This window comes from Pseudophryne corroboree, chromosome 4 (assembly GCF_028390025.1).
Source record: "Pseudophryne corroboree isolate aPseCor3 chromosome 4, aPseCor3.hap2, whole genome shotgun sequence".
Lineage (NCBI taxonomy): Eukaryota > Metazoa > Chordata > Amphibia > Anura > Myobatrachidae > Pseudophryne > Pseudophryne corroboree.
In genome coordinates, this window is record NC_086447.1 from 323,008,431 (window position 1) to 323,024,457 (window position 16,027).

At 42.5% G+C, this 16,027-nt stretch overlaps 1 protein-coding gene and 1 pseudogene across 5 annotated transcripts in view; both read left to right on the forward strand.

The window, feature by feature from the left end:
- Window positions 1-16,027, forward strand: part of MCF2L2 (MCF.2 cell line derived transforming sequence-like 2) — a 1,017,734-nt gene that overhangs the window by 734,399 nt on the left and 267,308 nt on the right. The gene's annotated exons all lie outside the window — the stretch shown is intronic.
- Window positions 13,332-13,450, forward strand: LOC134912583 (5S ribosomal RNA; annotated as a pseudogene).

The window sequence follows — 16,027 nt, forward strand, 5'->3', positions numbered from 1 at the left end:
GGCTGAAAACGATCAGGTCACCTTCTCCTCCTAAATAAAACTTCAACATTCATTAGTACATATATAGGTTACAGTCATATTTTTATTATTTTTATTATTTTCTATAGTTTGTATGCTGGCCGTAACTGCTTCCACATCTACATATGGCGGTGTACTTGCATTCTCTTTTTTTTTTTTTTTCTTCCTACTTATTTATTGTTGCTACAAGTTCAAACAGTTCTTATATTTCCATTCTTGTCTTATATGACTTTGGTTAGACATACCACCTGCAATACCTTAGGATCAAACTCGCCAACCCCTCTTGCTGTCACAGGTTTAAACAATTTGTATGTCTGACCCTTTGTTTTTGGGATTTTATCAGACATATTCTTATCCTTAAGTTCTGCAATACTTCTGGTTCAAAGCTGCCCACTTTAGGGAATGGTTCCCTATCATTGTTAGTCATTCATACCCACTCATTGTATAAAACTTCTGTGTGTGAACCATATTTTTCACACATGATAAACCTTGCTGAGCCTTTTGGCCACAATTCTACCTGAACCCTGTCTAAACGTCTCTTACTTGAGCAACTGGCTCTCATATTTGGGGGTCTCTTCCAATAATTTTAAAAGATTCCCACAAACACCAAAATACTCAATATAAGTAGACAGGGGAAGTATACCCGAGCACCTTCCACTCGCTCTCGCCCACGCTGGCCAGTACAACGATACACTGTTGGTAGCGGATCGCAATGTACCCAACTTAGGGCTCCTATCAGACCTTACACCGTAATTTCTTTCGGTGGAAGTTCTGTCTGGAATATTTTCCTGAGAGAGGCAGTGAAAATTTCCTTTTCGGTATCTTTCAACTGGAATTGTTTGTAGGGTGAAAAACAGAGAAATTAGATAACTATCTTTCACCCTTTCCAGTGAAGCCCACCAGGGAGATTTCCCGAAGTTATCAAAGAAAAACCCCTTTGTCTATACAATCACGTTTGCGTATGCTCTTCCACAGCGCATATGACACAATAATATCACGTTGCGCTGTGCAGAACAAACGGACATGTGATGCAATAGCACAGCCTATAGATACTAATTATCTATATGCCCTACGATTGCTGTAGACCACCTAGCCTAGACCACTTCAGACCACTAAGAGTTGTATGGGATACCTCTCAGTCCACTAAGACCACCTAGTTAATAACGCAGGGTTGCGAACCCTACGCCACCGGGCCTCTACTAACCCAGTGTGTCCACCTAGACCACCTAGCTTAGACCACCTAGACCACTTCAGTTCTTGGGTTCAGTATCCACTCACTCCTGCATTCGCTCACTCAAATACACTTTATTTTTCTGTACAGAAAATTAGGATTCATTCAAGTTGGCAGCTTTACCCCCAGAGGCAATTTAAAAAAATTATTTATACAAAATTTTGTTTTTATACTAAATTTCTTTAGAAATCGGGTGGTTTGGTGCTATTGTAGCGTGGCTACTGTCCCACCTTTAAACTAAATGAACTATTGTGTAATTTGTACTTAGCAACCGTACTTCTTACGCAATTTGCGTAAGCACGCGATCGTGCGTGTCTCTTACGCTGCGTGCGCAGTCCTGTACTTTGTCTGAGACACGTGTACAAAACCCTGCGTCCGCAGTAAATCACACAGCTCTATAATTGTGAACAATACTAATTACTATTGCCCACTAGACACAACTTGTTCTGTATAAACTTTTATGCAGAACTGCGTTTGTGTCTTCAGGCTTACTTCCTTAAAATACTGTTATTTCAAATTTACCTATACAGTTACCTATATAGCAACAAATGTATCCTATTTCACACAGATCTATAATGACTCTAGCAATAATCAATAATTTAAATGATATGATTCAGATTGGATAGCTATCTTGCAGAACATACACTGATATAAATATACACATAATTATAATAATATTATATATAATATATTTATATAATATATATCACTTGACTCTCATAGAACCCCCACACAGTACACACCTACTGAATGAATGCATTTCCTTTAAATTCTCTAATTTGCATATCAACAAAGGTTCATATGCCTGTTCAAGAGGGTAGTGGGACAGGTTAATTAACATTTCAATGTCTATCCTAAACTAGCAAGCAGAGTTAACTGAATCCTAGAGGATTCTGTGTGTAATTCTTACACTAAGTATTTATCTCACTATTAACTTTCACTAGGCCCAGCTGAAACTATTTGTAATTGACTATAGCATGGGTTAAATAAATGCATTGGTAACTCATAAATGGTGATTGATGTGACCAAGGAAAGCTGATTATTCTGAGCAGACTGAAAATCAGCCATTTAGAAAAATGACCTTCCCAAAATGGCCGCTGCTCCTTCCCCTTCCACATCCATGAGGGTTACACAAAATGGTGGACAGGCCATGTGGTTAGTCCAAAATGGAGGACAGACCATGTGGCTTCCTTTGTCACAAAGAAATCACACATCATACAAGCACCTGGAGTTATTTTAGGCCTGAGTTAAAAAAAACACTTTATCAACGCTATGCAGCAACTTTTAAATATACTTTTAAACCTACTTAGACAGATAAACAATCCAATCTGAATCAAACCACAATATGACTTATTTGAACCTTGTTTTGCAACAATAAAAATACATTTTAGCATCTTAAATATTATGAGAAACACATTGTCCCTTGAATTTCATATCATTGGCTTACTGATAACACAAAAATACATTAACGTGAATGTTATTTTCATCAGCTTCTCATTGCGTCCATTGGAGCCGGTCAATTACAGCCACATTTGTAATGTACAGTGCATCATTAAGACCCTGATATCCCGGACGAGCACCCATCTAAGAATGGCAAATTGATTTCTTACAAATATTTAAAATGTCCGCTCTAATATATATTGTAAATGCCTGCACCTCTTACTGCCATATACGATAAAAGTGCGCTGTACATCGCAAAACACTGTATCCCATAAGAGAAAACAATACACCCACACATCTGAGTTCCAAAGCTCATTGATGTATATATTTGTTATTAAAAGGATATGGATTCAATATATATTTCAAAGTACAGTATACCTATAGTTAAATGGTTACACTCACACAGTAAGCAGTTAAAACATAGTTAAAACACAGTTACATATAGTTACAGTTACATGCCAGCGATACAATACCATATCTTTCTCATATAAATTTGTCCCTCCATATGACTCTCTCTCTCTCTCTGTCTCTTTCCTCTGTAAAATCATGCAAGACCTCCATCTCCCTCTGAGACCAAAAGAAACAGGAACTACCTTCCTGTGTGACCAGCAAAATGTGTTAACTAGTTTCTGGGGGAGGGGTTCATGATGAGTCACTATTCTCTTTGTATATGCTGATCAGATTCAGCCTTGAAGACATCCAAAGGGGCTGGCCTGAGTTTCCTGTTCATTACCTGTTTGGAGCTTCTATTGTTCTAATAGAAGTGATTTTAGCTTTTATACATGTAATCATAATTATCCGCTGCAATGTCCCACAACTTAATAACAAGTATCAAATTAATCTACACACCAATCTGCTTGTTTTAATAGTAAACATGACAGGTGTATCTGGTTCCGTTCAAATAATACACATTCATGACATTAATTCATTAGGTAATTTTAAATCATCATGATGTCTGGCGATTGATATTATTATAATTATGTACTGTATGAAATAAGTGTCGAATCCATATCTGTGGCATGTCCGTGTAAATGCGTGTTACCATATATGGCTGTGCTCGCTGCGCGTATTTGCAAGTATAGCGACTTAAATGTGTGTAGTTTGTATGTTCTCTTTATGTAATATTTTTGACTTTGACACTACCTACAATATAGGCAAAGGAGGGAGAATGCACCTGACTCAAGCGCAGTGGAGAATGATTTACGTCTTGTGCAAGGTTCTCCAACCCTTCGAACTTGCCACACGTGCAGCTGGAGAAATTGAAGGAGGAGCTAAGACGGAGTGATTCCGCAAAGTATGTGGGACTTGTGGATGGGAGCCCTTCATTCGCTTTGCCAGGATTCAAAGGTGGTCAATCTGTTGAAATCAGAGCACTACATTTTGGCCACAGTGCTCGATCCTAGGTTTAAAGCCTACGTTGTATCTCTCTTTCGGGCAGACACAAGTCTGCAGAGTTTCAAAGACCTGCTGGTGAGAAAATTGTCAACTCAAACGGAACGTGACCCGTCAGCAGCTCCTCCTTCACTTTCTCCTGCAACTGGGGCTGCGAGGAAAAGGATAAGATTTCCTAGCCCACCCACTGGCGGTGATGCAGGGCAGTCAGGAGTGAGTGCTGACATCTGGTACGGACTGAAGGACCTGCCAACGATTACTGTCATGTCTACAGTCACTGCATATGATTCTGTCACCATTGAAAGAATGGTGGAGGATTATATGGGTGACAGCAACCAAGTAAGTATGTCAGACAGTCCATACATACTGTATACTGGCAGGAAAAAGAGGCAATTTGGATGCCCTTGCACAAACTGGCTTTATTTTACCTAAGTTGCCCGCCCCCCCCCTCCAGTGTGTACTCCGAAAGAGTGTTTAGTGCAGCCGGTAACCTTGTCAGCGATCGGCGTAGGAGGTTACTTCCACAAAATGTGGAGAAGATGATGTTCATTAAAATTAATTATAAATTCCTCCGGGAAAACCTTTACCAGCAATTGCCTCCAGAAAGTACACAAGGACCTGTGATGGTGGATTCCAGTGGGGACGAATGAATACTCTGTGAGGAGGAGGATGTACACACTGAAAGGGGTGAGGAATCGGAGGATGAGGTTGACATCTTACCTCCATAGAACCAGTTTGTGCAAGGAGAGATTGATTGCTTCTTTTTTGGTGGGGGCCCAAACAAATTAGTCATTTCAGCCTCAGTCGTGTGGCAGAACCTGTCACTGAAATGACTGGTTTGTTAAAGTGTGCATGTCCTGTTTATACAACATAAGGGTGGGTGGGAGGACCCAAGTACAATTCCATCTTGCACCTCTTTTTCTTCTGTGCATGATGTGCTGTTTGGGGCCTATTTTTTTAAATTTGCCATCCTGTCTGTAACTGCAGTGCCACTCCTAGATGGGCCAGGTGTTTGTGCCGCACACTTGTGTCGCTTAGCTTAGTCATACGCCTACCTCGGAGCAACTTTTAGGCTTAAAAACAATATTGTGAGGTGTTCAGAATAGACTGGAAATGAGTAGAAATGAATGTTATTGAGGTTAATAATACAATAGGATCAAAATTACCCCCAAATTCTGTGATTTTAGCTATTTTTATGTTTTTTTTTTACAAAAATCATCCAGATCCAAAACCAATACTCGAAAAGGGTGATTTTGGCAAAACCAATCCAGATCCAAAACACGAGGATGCAACCAGAACCAAAACCAAAACACAAAAAGTGCCCGCCGCACATCTCTAGTAAAAAATAAATGTTCAGCTTCTGCAACCACCCAGTGATCACACAGTGCAGGTACAGAACAGTAGCCTTTCAAAATGTCCCATTTACCCAATGCATGATTTATACATATAATGACATGGTTACACACAGGTACAGTAGCAGAGACTTTCTACACATTGTGTGTGACTATAGCATCCCACCCTGTATAGCACTGGCTTACTGACACATTGCTTATACTATAGCAGTCTACCCTGTATAGCACTGGCTTACTGACACATTGTAGCTATAGCAGCCTACCCTGTATGGCACTGTCTTACTGACACATTTCTTATACTATAGCAGCCTACTCACACTCAAAGCCATAACTAGGTGTGTGCTCGGACCACTTCGCATAGGCACTGTGGGTCTAGAATCGGCACATCACCCGTCCCCCACCCGGAGCTGCGGCACTGCCACTAGCCTGTCTTATAGGTAGCCAGGTAGCTTCCCGTCCCTCATTAGATTTCGGCACTGGACTTCCCCTACTGTGTCTGCAGCATTTGGGCGGGAGGAGAAGGCTGGTGGAAAGTAAGTATAAAAACACTTTCTCTCTCTCCTCCATTGTAATGTGTAAAAGGGGGCTCTACCTGCCGTAATGTATAAAAGGGGCCTCTGCCTGCCGTAATGTACAAAAGGATACTTTACCTACCGTACTGTGTGAAAGGGGACTCTGCCTGCCGTACTGTGTAAAAGGAGACTCTCCCTGCCGTACTGTGTAAAAGGGGCCTCTGTCTGCTGTAATGTGTAAAAGGGGCCTCTACCTGCCGTAATGTGTAAAAGGGGCCTCTGCCTGCTGTAATGTGTAAAAGGGTACTCCACCTGCCGTAATGTGTAAAAGGGGACTCTGCCTGCTGTAATGTGTAGAAAACTCTACCTGGCGTAATGTGTAAAAGGACTCTACGTGGCATGTGTAAAAGGGGCTCTACCTGGAATTATGTGTGACAGGGTCTCTACCTAGAGTAATTAGTAAAAGGCGCACTACCTGGTGTAACGTGTATAAGTGGCGCTACTGTGAATAATTAGTATTATTTTGTGACCATGCCCCTTCCCCTATAAATCCATGCTCCTACGGCGTGCACTTGCCCTATTTGAAATAGGGGGAGTTGGGGGGGGGGGGTGGCACTAAATCATCTCTTTCTGGCACAGGGGGCACCAAAATGTCTAGTTAAGGCTCTGGCCCCAGCTCTGTGAAGCAAAAACTCTAACCACACTGCTGCCTCAATGTCCACATACCAAGGTGGAACACAAAGGTGCGACAATCTTTAATAAATTCACAGATATTAAGAGTTTGACCCCCATATGGGATGGGTAACACATGGATCCCATAGCACAGTCCTTTGTTATCATGGTTAGAATTCCAAACTTTTGATTTCCATATTTAAACTACACCCAGACCACCACAGAGGGATCACAGTTTGGAATTACCCATATACAGAGGTGTCATTTCTGACAGATGTGCTTGTCCACGTGCTTTTCAAACTCAGCAATGCCCTACCTTATTGTAATGAGCCACAGAGACTACAACAGTATAAAACATCAGCCCTGGACCTGATATTAGACACCACTCTGGAAAATCTGACCTCTTACTATACGTTTACATAATCATATTCATGTTTTCACGATGGTGCAAATTTGCTCCTATTTTTCTTGTTTTGTTTCCAACTGTAATTCAGCCCCAGTGTCTTAAGAACTCCACAAATAAATATTACACCTTCTAATCAACTCATAAGACTTACTCCTGGATGCATAAGCTGTTTGTAGGCTCCTCTAACAATACATGTCAATGGAATTCTTCTCCTCTATTGGGTAAACTACTTGGCGGTGAAATATATAATTGGCCAATCATAAGTTGGTAGATAGCACCAGTCTCAGCTTGATAAATGGAACGGTTTCATTATCCTAGCGAGATCTACAATCCGCAAATGCAATTTTGTGTCATGCCATTTGATGTGCACTTTTGCCATGGCATGGTTTACAAAGTGCACATCAAATAGCATGAAATCTGCAGTTTAGTAAGTGTACGAAAACAGAGTAAGCATGGAAACCTGCTGAATGATAAGGTGTGCTGATGTATGTCTTTGCTTTAAGTACTGCCCACCAGATTTTGGTGGGATCCGGTCTCTAGGTCGACAGTAACTAGGTTGACCACTATTGGTCGACAGTAACTAGGTCGACAGGATCTCTAGGTCGACCGGTCAAAAGGTCGACATGAGTTTCACAATTTTTTCTTTTTTTTTAAATTTTTCATACTTAACGATCCACGTGGACTACGATTGGGAATAGTAACGTTTGCTGAGCAAAGCGAGCCATGCGAGTCGACACGGTGCACTAATTGGGGTTCCCGGTTACTGTACGGAGAAAACGACACCCACAAAACCTAAAGAGACTGTCGACCAATAGTGGTCGCCCTAGTTACTGTCGACCTAGTTACTGTCGACATTGCATACCACACCCGATTTGGGTACACTTTGACAATTAGCTGCCACATTATTAGCATGTTTTTCAGACATTGGGGGTAATTCAGACCTGATCGCTAGGCTGCGTTTTCGGACAGTGGGGGATCAGGTCTAAACTGCGCATGCTTATGCACTGCAATGCTCAGGCACATTGCACTGGTACAAAGCAGATTGCCGCTCAGCGATGGGTTTGTGCGAAGGATGCATTCGCATGGTCATTCGCAAGGAGATTGACAGGGAGAAGGCTTTTGTGGGTGGCAACTGACCGTTTTCTGGGATTGTTTGGAGAAACGCAGGTGTGTCCAAGCGTTTGCAGGGCGGGTGTCTGACATCAATTCCAATCCCGAACAGGCTGAAGCGATCGCAGTGGCTGAGTAAGTCCTGTGCTGTGCAGACACTGCAAAAAATCTGTTTGTACAGTTCTGCTACACATGATTTCGCACACTTGCACAGCTAAAATATACTCCCCCTGTAGGCGGCGACTATCTGATCGCAGCAGTGCAAAAAACGTGTGCTAGCGATGAGGTCTGAATTAGGCCCATTGTTATTCAAGTTTGGGAAAAAACATGTCGTACTGCAGGTGGGGCAGATGTAACATGTGCAGAGAGATTTAGATTTGGGTGGGTTATATTGTTTCTATGCATGGTACAGTAAATACTGGCTGCTTTATTTTTACACCACAATTTAGATTTCAGTTTGAACACACCCCACCCAAATCTAAATCTCTCTGCACGTTATATATGCCCCACCTGCAGTGCAAAATGGTTTGCCCGTTACTATGCTTTTATGGTTTGCTAATAAACCTGAATAAGGCCCATTGTCATTAATAAGCTGTGCTAAAATTAATGACAAACGTTTATAATGTAATTGCCTTAAAGCTTCATTTTTATGAATAAACAATATCGTAAATTACAACCAATTCTTTGCATATCTACCTTTTCCATGACTACTTTTTGACCCTGGTGACCTAATGCATGTCAACCTTATGGGGTCAACCTAATGACTGCCCATCTAATTACTGTAGATCTTCTATAACACACCCAAAACTGTGATAGATAATAAATAGAGTTAGCCTCAGGCATCCAAAGCATAATCCCCGATAAGCAGCACTCAGTGCTGTGGATGAGCCAGGCCGGGGGTCGGCCGAAAACAGGATATTTTTCTCTAAAAAAAAAAAAAAAACAGGCTTTAATTGGATAGCCCGATAATGACCATCGGTCAAAAATAGCGGTTTTTGGTGGGGGGGCAAATTGGATACCAGTCATACTCTTTATGATACGAAATGCCAGTGCTGCAAATTGTAATATATGTTAAGCAGACGCACAAAAATATTCCTCTTCTAGCCAGTCTTTTGTCACGTCTAGCAAAGTTTGAGGATCCGGCAGCTGAGACTTGCCCGAGGAGGTAGATGGCTGTGGGTGAACAAGATGAGGGGGTTGGATATAGTTCCTTCGCATGGGACACGGAGCAATGAAGAACGTAGGCGGGGTTGAAAGTCAGTAAATAGTATTTATTATGCACAGGGCTGAGGTAGAGAACTGGCTGGAGCACGATGGTTAAAGAATGTAGTTGCGGATAAAGATCTGCAGGTTGTGGCTTGAGAGACGAGGTTGTGAATAATGAACTGCGGAACTGTGGATGGTGGTTAAAAGACGTGGCTGGAGGTAAAGAACTGTGGACTGTGAAATGAAAGACGAGACTGTAGATGATGAACTGTGGATGGTAGTTGAAGATGTGGCTGGGGATGTGGACTGTGGTTTGGAGGATGAGGCTGAAGATAACAATCTGCAGGTTGTGGTCGGTGGTACAAAGACGTGGCTGGTGAAGTAGATCTGTGGAGTGTGGCCTGAAAGACGAGGCAGAAGACCCGGGGCCGACTGTGCCCAAAGAGTCTTACTGGACCGGGTTTTCCAGGAGCGCTTCCACAGGCAGTAGCAGGTTAGGAACGGCAGGACTGCAGCAGCAATAGGGAACCGACCAAGCAGGAGTAACCAGAGTACGACAAGGATCCTGGGAGCACAGGCTAAGCACCAACAACAGGGTTGTAACTTGAAGCACTGGCGTCTCTGTCCTAAACCAGCCCCCTTTTATAGGGAGAGCTTCTCCTGGATTGGCTGGAAGAAACAGGAAACAGGAGCTATGCTTAAAACTTGGTCTCCAACATGGCGGCGCCCAGTAATGCAGAGCTTTCTGCAAAGCCACATTGCTCACTGCCTCTGGTCTCCTAGCAATGGCTCAGCAAGAGCGACCCGCTGTAGCGGCGTCCGCCGCCACGAGCGGACCCCCTCACCACCGCCACTGCTGCCCACGGACCCGGCGCAGCAGCCCACCTCCGCCGCTGCCCGCACACCGCCAGAGAAGCCAGCCCCGCGGCCCCAGCGTACCGATAAGACTCCGGACACTGACATCTTACACTAGATATAAATTAACCTATCATTACTATGCTTTTTAACAGAATAGCATCTTCCCTGCACACAGCTTTTAAAGGCAAGTGTTCCTCAAGTATTAGTACCTTGTAGACACCCAGGGATTCGCTGGACACAGGCTGGATAGAGAGGGTACTCTAGCTCAAATAAGGGTTTGGTAACAAAACACATTTGTAACAAAAAGCGGTTATAATAAAGTGTTTTGCTCAACCACTAGTATTTAAAATGAATGTAAAGAATTAAAAACTGTAGTACAAGAAGGATGTGACCACTCTGTATAAACAAAAAGACGGTATCCAGTCTATAGATCTACACTGAAAAGGTCTACCGTCAATCAGGGCCGGATCTAGACCTTTTGTCGCCCAGGGTGAAAGTTTCCTCCCCCCCCCCCCCCCCCCCCCCGATTGGTAAAATAGGTTTAGTGCGCGCCACTGGCGTGGTTTCATAGGGAAGGGGTGTGGACACAGTTATGCCCCCTTTAGTTGTGCCCCCAGTAGAGTTGTGTTCCCTGTAGAGTTTGCCCCCTGTAGCTGTGCCCCCTGTAGAGTTTTTCTCCCTGCAGCTGTGCCATCTGTAGAGTTTTGCCTCCTGTAGCTGTGCCTCCAGTAGAGTTGTGCCCCCTGTAGCTGTGCCCCTGTAGTTATGCCCCTAAAAAAACAAAAAAAAAAAACAATACTAACCAGCCCCGCTCCTGCTTCCCGACAGCTGCTGCTGTCTCTGCCGCCGGTCCTCGGATCTATGGGAGAGACGTCCTGACGTCTCTCCCATAGCGTCGCCCAGACACTAGAGGTCAATTAGGTCAACTATGCCGTGCGGTGTGCGATGACCTGAGGTGCACCCCACGGCAGCATGTGGGAGCTGGGAGGGTCAGGCGACGCAGAGGCAGCAGCGCCCTTCAGGATGCGGCGCCCCAGGCAAAAAACCTGTTTGCCCGCGGCAAGAGCCGCTCCTGCCGTCAATAGGTCGACCACTAGTGGTAGACATGCATTAGGTCAACAGGGTCAAAAGGATGACATGGTCAAAAAGTCGACAGGGTCAAAAGGTCGACATGACAATGGTCAACGCGCATATGGTCAACAATTTGTTTTATTTATTTTTTCAACTTTTTCATGCTTTCCGATTCATGTGGATTACTATTGGGAATAGTAATCTGTACCAAGTGCAGCAGCAGCGGAGCGAAGCTCCTTGCGGGGATGTGGTACACTAATTGTGCTTGTTTGTGACAGAAAAGGGACAAAGCAACAAAAAAAGTCGACTTTTTTGTGTTGACCATTTCCATGTCGACCTTTTGACCCTGTTAAAATTTTGACCCTGTCAACCTTTTCTACTGTCTATAATGGGTGCAGTATGTGCGGTGCACACGGGCCCCTAGGTGCAGGGGAGGCCTACACAGCACACACTGCACCCATACATTATGCTCACCCCTCCAGAGTCCCACAACGGTGGCCCTCCTGGGCAGGCACAAATTACTTGGAAAATGGCCGCCGCAGTGGAGATGTTCCCCGGGACCAAGGCGCAGGCACCATGTTCCCGGAGACCTGCGCATGCGCTGTAGACTCTGGCATTATGCCAGAGTCTACTGCTGCCGGAGAGGAGGGGGCCCGCGACAGAGGCTGCACGTGGGTTCCCTCCACTCTAAAAACCGCCCCTGTGTCTACTTATTTTATGTCGACCTTTTGACCCTGTCTACCATTAGTGGTAGACCTTTTGACTGTAGACCTTTTTAGTGTAGAGCTAATAATCCACACCTACCAGAAGGGGCGATGGCCTGGTCCGGCCATACAGAGTGACCAGCCTGGCTGGGAAAGGGTGGTCTTAAGAAAGAGCAAAAGACAAAAGCAGCTATATGCCTTTTCCAGGGCACGCTTAGAAAAAATGTATATATAAGAAAGTGATGAATTATGAAAATATGAGTAAATTAATACTTAACTTTTATTAAGATATACTTGATAAAAGGGGAGAAAGCGAATATAGATAATTGCTACAAATTTTGGGGCGAGGAAAATATAGAAAGGAGAAAATATGTTTACTCCCTTAATGATCCAAAAAATTACTCCAATATTGGATTGAAAAAATCTTTGTGGGAGTAGACCTGCTCCATTGGGTTCAGCTATCCCATGTCAGAATATATATAAAGAAATATATATAAAGAAAAATGAATGAAAAAATTGAGAAAAAATGGGAAAGAGAGGGGAGAACAGACACCCTTAAACTAGGCACATCAGGTATTCACAACTGAATGCAGTTAATTAATCTACATACAGGATATATGCTACCTCCCACTGTGCCCCTGAATTGTTTGGACACAGTGGAGAAAAAGTTATGTTGTGCCTGTGAAAGAATCCCCCCTGGTGGAAGTTGAAAAGAGAATGCCTCACAGTGTGCGGCTCAAACCTTATTGCCTGCAAGCATTGGTGGGCAGTATGAGGCCTGAAATGTCCCGCAGTTGTAGGTAGAGGTATTCCAGCCAGGGAGAGGGTGTGCTGGACCAGGGGGGATTCTTTCACAGGCACAACATAACTTTTTCTCCACTGTGTCCAAACAATTCATTTTTCTTTATATATGATTTTCAGTGTAACAAACACCATTTGTTTATTGTGAAAAACGGCCTCCCCCTATGCATTCTGAATGTCCAGTATTAATACTATGTGATATCTGACCATAGGAACATTCAGTATTTGTATAAACAAGGGGATCAATCCCTGTTGAATTACCATATTTATATGATTCGTTCCAGTACAAAAATACAATTGTCTGATATCCAGTCATAGGAACATCTAATATATGCTTTAAGAGAATATATCTTTTGTTCTCTGCACAAATGTGATACAACAATAGAATTTTTATATGGGGGCAACAAACACCCATCAGAATACGGTGAGGTTTTTTCCAATACACTGAATCATTTATATTTCATTCAGGGGATTATTCCCTGTCAGACTATCATATCTATAAAATCTGCCGGGGGTAACCGCACACTGGAATTGATTGCACATGCTGGAGATTTACTCACCTACGGACAAACCGCACTGAGTATGCCCAATCTCGTCTGATCTTGGAAGCCATACACTGCAGGGCCTGGTCAGTACCCGGTTGGGAGACCACCAGGGAATACTAGGTACCGTAGGTATTTTACACTCATACCATTTGAGTCTTTCCAGCTCTCTGTGCGGTCCCAGACATTGAATTTTCTCTAATATTTAATTCTGATATTCTGACATGGGATAGCTGAACCCAATGGAGCAGGTCTACTCCCACAAAGATTTTTTCAATCCAATATTGGAGTAATTTTTTGGATCATTAAGGGAGTAAACATATTTTCGCCTTTCTATATTTTCCTCGCCCCAAAATTTGTAGCAATTATCTATATTCGCTTTCTCCCCTTTTATCAAGTATATCTTAATAAAAGTTAAGTATTAATTTACTCATATTTTCATAATTCATCACTTTCTTATATATACATTTTTTCTAAGCGTGCCCTGGAAAAGGCATATAGCTGCTTTTGTCTTTTGCTCTTTCTTAAGACCACCCTTTTCCATATAGTTTACTGAACTATTTTCCGGGAGCACCACCAACCCATTGCTGAATTTATTTGTTTGTATAGTAAGCATAATGTTGGTTTGACAAATTACTAAATTAATATAAACATTATTAATACAGTATTCTGTGCAGATTTACCAATTTCCTAGCAAGTTGATCTTACTGAGGTCTATCTCAGCTCTCAGTCTAGCACGAATCCAGATTCATTCAGAGATATACTTACTATCTCCACCGCCATACTATGACCAGTTTCAATCTAAAAACTGAATTGAGCGCAAAACGCAGAATAGATGACTCAGAGACTATTTTTCCAACTGGGGACAATACCAGTGACCCAGACCCAAATTGGGAAGAAGAGATCTCTAAACTAAAGTATATCCTACAACGACAAACTCGTACCAACTGGGACTTAACAAGCTTGGAGAATTATCAAAAACAAAAAATTGTACCCAGAGGCCTTAGGCCGAAACTTTTTCCGGCATTTGAACTATTCACCGATAGTCTCCGACAGGAATGGGAGACCACATTATTAAAATGCTCACATGAGTTAATTAACATTCTGATTAAACACAATAATCTTGTCCTGGACGATTGTGCTAAAGAAATTGACAAAATAGCTAAAAATCTAGAACCTTGGGAACAAGACCTAAGATTTCAAAGTAATTTTGATAAAATCAAGAAAGAACTCAAAATATATGAACAAACTATAATCGATAGAAAAAAGAGCAAATTCCTAAGGGACAAAAGGGACTTTGTCAATCAAAAAATTTTCCATTGGACAAGACCAATTAGAAAAGAACGATCCGTGGGTCATTCAAATACTCCCTCCTCATCGGAGGTGGATTTATCCAGTACGGATGAGAACGAAAGCTACACCCATGACCGCAGAAACACCTCAGCATCAAGATTGGACAGCAATTCATTGACTGTTTTTTTAGAACAAACCAGGGGATCACGAGGCCACCCTACAAGAGGAAAAGAAAAACGCGACTGAGTAAGAAGAGGCAGGGAAAAATGGGGCTCCCCGTCCCCAAACCGATATCCCAGCCGCAGAAACCAGAATTGATCTCAGATCACAACAAATTCAAAATAATTAACCTCTCAAATCACATTCTGACAGCGGAACAAAAGGCAGTCTTGGAAAAGGGTCTAACATTTTCACCAACCAAAAAACTTAACAGATTTCAGTGGCAGGTTAATCTACAATTATTTGGACGTAAACTTTTACTGGCTAAATTTTTCTCTGGTAATGCAGAATCACCAGAGTCAACTTTTGATCCTGGAAATCTCTCATCACAAGAGATGGATGCCCTGATGACACTAGAAGAACTTGCAGGATCCTCGGAACCAACATCTTCAGCACACAGCAAAAGAGCTATGTTAAAGAAAAAATCCACCTTTTTCCCAAAAGACACCACATGTCCAGAGGTCAAAGTATTCACGAATCTGGTATCTCGGGACCTAGATAGATTATATTTAAACAGAAAACATCGTCGATTTACAGGGAATCTCACAATGAACGAACGTAAAGCACTCCGGGAGATTAAATCTTGGACCGACATAGTTCTGAAACCATCAGACAAAGGCGGAAATGTAGTAATTTGGCCAACATACCAATATCTACAACAAGCCAAAAAACAACTGGATGATCTTTCATGCTACCAGAAGAGTTTTTTTGACCCAACAGAAAATTATAAAAGACTTTACATGAATATCATTGATAGGGCCTATCAAGAAGGCACCATCACCAAATCAGAACATGATTATCTTACTGTCAACAATCCACGAGTACCAACATTTTACCTTTTACCAAAGGTACATAAGAATCTCAGAGAGCCCCCAGGCAGACCAATTGTCTCAGGCAATGGTGGACTCCTTGAAAGGGCCTGCATCTTCTTGGACACACATCTTAGAGACCATGTGTTAGAACTTCCATCATACACGAGGGACACGACTGATGTCCTAAAGAAAATTCATGATATACAACTAGAAGATACACATCTACTTGTCAGCCTCGATGTCGAGGCATTGTACACATCTATACAACATGATTTGGGCATCAAAGCGGTTGAGCATTTTTTGAGGATGAAGGGGATGGATGACTTTCATACATTTTTAATACAATTACTTCATTTTGTATTAAACAAAAATTACTTTACTTTCAACA